The following is a 6,000-nucleotide window of genomic DNA, read 5'->3' on the forward strand; positions in this document are numbered from 1 at the left end:
TCCCTCCCCCTACTCCTGGAGGGATGGAGAGGAGAATCGAAAAGAATGCAACTCCCACAGGGTGAGATAAGAACAATTTAGTAACTAAGGTATAACACACATCACTGCTGCTACCACCAATAATAACAATGATAAAGGAAATAACAAGGGAAGAGAATACATCACCTCACCACCAGCCAACCGATAACTCGCCTCCCCCAGCCCAACCAAGCACTGACCCATACTTCCTCCAACCCCGCAGTCCACCAGCCCTTCTGGGTAACTCTCTGTTACATCCTGGGCATGACGTGCTATGGTATGGAATACCTCTTTGGTCACTTTGGGTCAGGTGTCCTGTCTCTGCTTCCTCCTGGCTTCCCGTCCTCCCTGGCAGAGCATGAGGTTCACAAAGTCCTTGGCCAAACCAAAACATCCTTGTTATCAGCTCTGTTCCGAAGCCGAAAGTCAAAACACAACACTGCACCAGCTGCCAAGAAGGAGAAAAATGACTGCCACTGCTGAACCCAGGACAGTGGGGAGGGGGTGAGGGAGTGGACTGCATGGCTGACTTGCCGGCAGGGTTTAAACCACGACAGCAGGTCAAAGGAGGTGATCCTGCCCCTTTACTCTGCTGTCATTAGACTCCACTTGGAATACCCTGCACAGTTGTAGTGTCCTCAACATAAGAAGGACATGGAACTGTTGGAACAAGTCCTGAGGAAGGCCACGAGTATGATCTGGGGACTGGAGCACCTCCCATATGAAGACAGGCTGAGAAAGTTGGGGCTGTTCAGCCTGGAGAAGAGAAGGCTGTGTGGAGACCTCATAGCATCCTTCCAGTATCTGAAGGGGGTCTATAAAGCGGCTGGGAAGGGACTGTTCTTTAGGGTCTATAGCGATAGGACAAGGGGTAATTGGTTAAAACTTAAACAGGGGATGTTTAGATTGGATATAAGGAAGAAATTCTTTACTGTAAGGGTGGTGAGGCACTGGAATGGGTTGCCCAGGGAAGCTGTGAATGCTCCATCCCTGCCAGTGTTCAAGGCCAGTTTGGACAGAGCCTTGGGTGACATGGTTTAGTGTGAGGTGTCCCTGCCTATGGCTAGGCGTGTTGGAACTATATGATCTTAAGGTCCTTTCCAACCCTAAGTAATCTATGATTCTATTTCTACCTACAGTTTTTAAGGGAATCCTGGGCATACCTTTGTTTTATACTTGCTTTAGGATCAGATGACATCTGGCTTCGTTGCTTTGTCAGCCTTCAGATAATTTACTGTTTCCATTTTTCTTCCAACATAATCTATACGATCCTCCCCTGAGACATTTTATTGTCTGGAATGAACTCCCCCATCTTTTCCAGTGAACACTGAGGCAGACGTGCAATTGTAGCCAAATCTACTCCTTTTTCTCTCCCAATTTTTCCTTACTATGTCCTTCTACTTTTCCTTGGTTTTGAACTAACTACCTGTCGTGGTTTAAACCCAGTCAGGTAATTCGTTCGCTCACTTCCCCCCCTTTCTTGCCCTCCCCCTGCTCTCGGAGGGACGGAGAGGAGAATCAAAAGAATGCAACTCCCACGGGTTGAGATAAGAACACTTTAGTAACTAAGGTATAACACAAATCACTACTGCTACCACCAATGATAATAATGATAAAGGAAATAACAAGGGAACAGAATACAACACCTCACCACCCGCTGACCGATAACTCGCCCCCCAAGCCCGACCAAGCTCCGACCGATACCTCCTCCAACCCTGCAGTCTCCCAGCCCTTCCGGCTAACTCCCAGTTACATCCTGGGCATGACGTGCTGTGGTATGGAATAGCTCTTTGGTCAGTTTGGGTCAGGTGTCCTGTCTCTGCTTCCTCCCGGCTTCCCCTCCTCCCTGGCAGAGCATGAGGCTCACAAAGTCCTTGGCCAAACCAAAACATCTCTATCAGCTCTGTTCCCGAGCCGAAAGTCAAAACACAGCACTGCACCAGCTACCAAGGAGGAGAAACATGACTGCTACTGCTGAACCCAGGACATTATCCACCCCTTATTCCATACCATTCACGTCATGCTCAGATCCCACATTTTCAATATACCATCACTCTTATCTCGGTGCACTCTTATCTTAGTGCATGGACCAGTCCCTATAAAGCTGCTGCGTCCATCTGGTCCATGTCAGGCTCCATCTCTTGTAACAGTCTTCCAGAGCAGGAGAGACTGTGTGCAGTGTTCACACTCGTGAATAACCTGGGCAATAGTGTCCATTGTTAAGTCCACCCCTCGATCATGAGTCCATCTCTGTGTTGCATCTCTGCTCTGATGGCCTGAAATGCCATGGGCCCACCAGCCTTAAAATAATTCACTGTCCCCTTCAGCAGTTTCTGCAGCTTGTTGCTGGGGACTCCATACAGCTGCCTTCCATCTCCGACGCTTCCAAAGCACTGGAGGGGCCCAGTGGACTAGATACTTGCCCATACTGTCCCACACACCCTGCCACTCATGACTCTCCAGCCTTGGGGAAAATCTCTTGGTCCCCCTATATTGTTGTCTAACCCCAGACAAGACCCAAACCTGACTCTGCTTAACTTTTGAGATCAGACAAAATGGTGGTGGGTAGCACACAGCCTGTGTGTGTGCCAACATGCTGATCCCCATCACAATCAGCAGGCAGGTCCCAAGGATACCCAAAGGCCATTCAGAGCCTTCAGAACTCTCAAACGATGCTGCTGTGCTTGTCACTGGGGCTGGTGTAGCTGCTGTGCTTGCCGGCTCTCCCACCACCGGCTTCTCTTTTCCTGAGTCCAGCTCTTCCTCCTCTGCCTTGCTTGGAAATGCTGCGTGGTCTCCTGCATCCTCCTTGGGCTCGGCGGGCGGCTTCCGAGGAATGCTCTCGGCCGTCGCGGGGCTCGGCTCCTCCGCGGGGCTCGGCTCTGCCGCGGGGCTCGGCTCCTCCGCCGCCTTATCCTGCTGCTCGGCAGCCGCTTCCTTCTGCTCCTCGACCGCCCCGGCCTCCTCCACCGGCAGCCGTCCCCTGGCGGCCTCCGGCCCCGCTCCCGCCGCCGCTTGGTCCCCGGGGCCGCTCTCCCGGGCCGCTTCAGCAGCCGCCGGCTCCCGGGGCCGCTCCCCCTCAGTTCCCCGCAGCCTCACGAAGATGGAGGCGAGGGCGAGGGCCAGGACGGTGAAGAGCAGCCGGACGGCCAGGTACAAGTCCACGGCCACGTCCGTCCCGCCCTGCTGCTGGGGCCCGCCCGTATTACAAGCCATTGCCATAAAGTACAGTGAGACAAGAACCTTAGCCCAAGCCCCACACCTGATAAACACTATCACAGCAAATACCGGCTCTACGTAAGTTACAACATTCTGAAGCTGTGAGATCAAGAGAAACAACTCTGAGAGCCAATAAATAGTCATTGTGATGAGTGACTATTAATCCGGTCAGATCTGTTGTTATCTCAACCCTTCGTGCCCCACGTTGGGCGCCAAAAAGAACTGTCGTGGTTTAAACCCAGTCAGGTAATTCGTTCGCTCACTTCCCCCCCTTTCTTGCCCTCCCCCTGCTCTCGGAGGGACGGAGAGGAGAATCAAAAGAATGCAACTCCCACGGGTTGAGATAAGAACACTTTAGTAACTAAGGTATAACACAAATCACTACTGCTACCACCAATGATAATAATGATAAAGGAAATAACAAGGGAACAGAATACAACACCTCACCACCCGCTGACCGATAACTCGCCCCCAAGCCCGACCAAGCTCCGACCGATACCTCCTCCAACCCCGCAGTCTCCCAGCCCTTCCGGCTAACTCCCAGTTACATCCTGGGCATGACGTGCTGTGGTATGGAATAGCTCTTTGGTCAGTTTGGGTCAGGTGTCCTGTCTCTGCTTCCTCCCGGCTTCCCCTCCTCCCTGGCAGAGCATGAGGCTCACAAAGTCCTTGGCCAAACCAAAACATCTCTATCAGCTCTGTTCCCGAGCCGAAAGTCAAAACACTGCACTGCACCAGCTACCAAGGAGGAGAAACATGACTGCTACTGCTGAACCCAGGACACTACCTCATTAAATGTCTGACTCTTTGTTTTTTCTAGGGAAAAAATTTAAACAAAACCACATTCAGACACACAGACATAGGCACATAAAGCATGAACAGTGAGGGCTCACAGTCAACCAAGAATATGCTCACAGAGGCATGTCTATATCCAGTGATGTAAATCAACACCCAGAAGCTTTTATTAAGTTACCCAGATATATACACAGAGGGCAGGCAGATTGGTTAAGACTAGGGTTTTACCGATTCATAAATGAAAACATTACTTTAAGGCCCACAGGAGAGTATTTTGGAAAAGCACTGTCAGCACCAGATATTAAAGATGATATCTCTTTATTCAGTCTTGCAGACTAATTGGTTTATCCTAGGACGTGGCAACTCCTGCTGCATAACAATTGTGAACACATACACTCATAATCAAAAGTAGTATGAAAACAGCATAGCAATCTTCCCTGAAATCATCCCCTGTTCCCTGGCAAGGTATGGTTCCTGGAACTTGTATCCCTAAACTCCCTCTTTGGATTGCTCTGGGCAGCCTTCTGTTCCTTTTTTCTTTCTAAAAGATATGAAAGCAATCTGAATTCACTGTGGACAATCATGGGAAGAATTATTTCCAGAACCCAGTTGCACAGCTCCCAATGTGTTAAATAGACTTTTTCTTGATTGCCTATTGTTCTCAGAATATGTGGCATTAAATACTGCAGTCTACTAATGCCTGGTACTTGGTTACCCCCACACCCATTTTGGGAAGCATTTTAGCCACAGAAGGAAATTAACTGAAACAGCTGCATGAAGTAAACCAGCTGAATGTCTTTCTTTTCTGGCCTTCATGCAGGTTTTCTCATTAAAAACTACTGCAAAGCTAACTGTAATCTCTTTAGATGACCTAGAACCATGGTATTCACCTGTATCTTCTATGTTTATCTATGTAAGCATATATACTTATATATATATGTTTACACTGAGTTGAGTTCTGTAGTATGAGACCTCTAAACATGTTAAATCAGCCCCATGGTCCCTACTTGAACCCTTCTACCCAGTGCCCCAGTCCTTCTAACTTCACCCAACATTTTATTTCTTGTTTCACTGTTAAAATTTGGATAGTCTTTAAAATTGTAATGACCTTTGTTCTTGATTGCAGAACAAACAAGAGGCCAAACCCCAGCTGTCTGTACTCACAAACAAGACCCAGTACACACAGAATGCCCTTATTCTGCTACTGTTGACAATGGTAAGCTAGCCCAACTCCACCTGTTACATCCACTAACTCCTGCACCTCCTCCCTTTCCTCCTATCACCTGTGTAGATGTGGTAAACAAATGTAAATTGATACCTGCATCGGCGCAATTTGCTGATGGAGTTACCCAAGTCACGAGTTATTTTGCAGTAACAGCTGTACTTTCCCTAATACTTTCAAGGTCTTACTAAAGGCTTCAAGAGCTGGTGATAGATTGGTGGTGTTTTTCTGGTGGCTTATTCTGTTTTTGTATCTTAAAGCTTTCTCTGGCATTAGTGAAAAGCTCAATCAAAATGCACTCTTTTTAGCCTTTTTTTAATTATAAAAAAAATAGCCTTATATACTGGAAGCTCATAGAAAATGTCTCCATTTTGCAATACTGTAGTAGCTCAGAAACTCTGATTTTGATGGTCAGCTACATTCCTGGGAACGATCAAAGTTATGTGTGTGATTTTGTGATTTTTTTAATGCCTTTTTTAATGGTTATGATGCATTTCTTCTAGGTATATGGTACAGCCTGTCCATTACTGACCATCTATTCTTTTCAGAGACTTCTCTGGATTTGTCATCTTCCTCTGTTGCATATCAGCTGGGTACTGTCCTAAGCAAATTGCTGCCCTTTTCTTATTCTGTTTCCCCTTAGATTGTAAAGTCTCTAAGGATATTATGCTTTCAAAAAATCAGCTATACTCAGCTGATAGGTAAAGATTACAAAGTGTCTAATTACTACAGTGTACCCAAACATC

Source organism: Pezoporus wallicus, unplaced genomic scaffold (assembly GCF_028554395.1).
Source record: "Pezoporus wallicus isolate ANWC-B61680 ecotype Strahan unplaced genomic scaffold, APGP_CSIRO_Pwel_v1 contig_7801, whole genome shotgun sequence".
Classification (NCBI taxonomy): Eukaryota; Metazoa; Chordata; class Aves; order Psittaciformes; family Psittacidae; genus Pezoporus; species Pezoporus wallicus.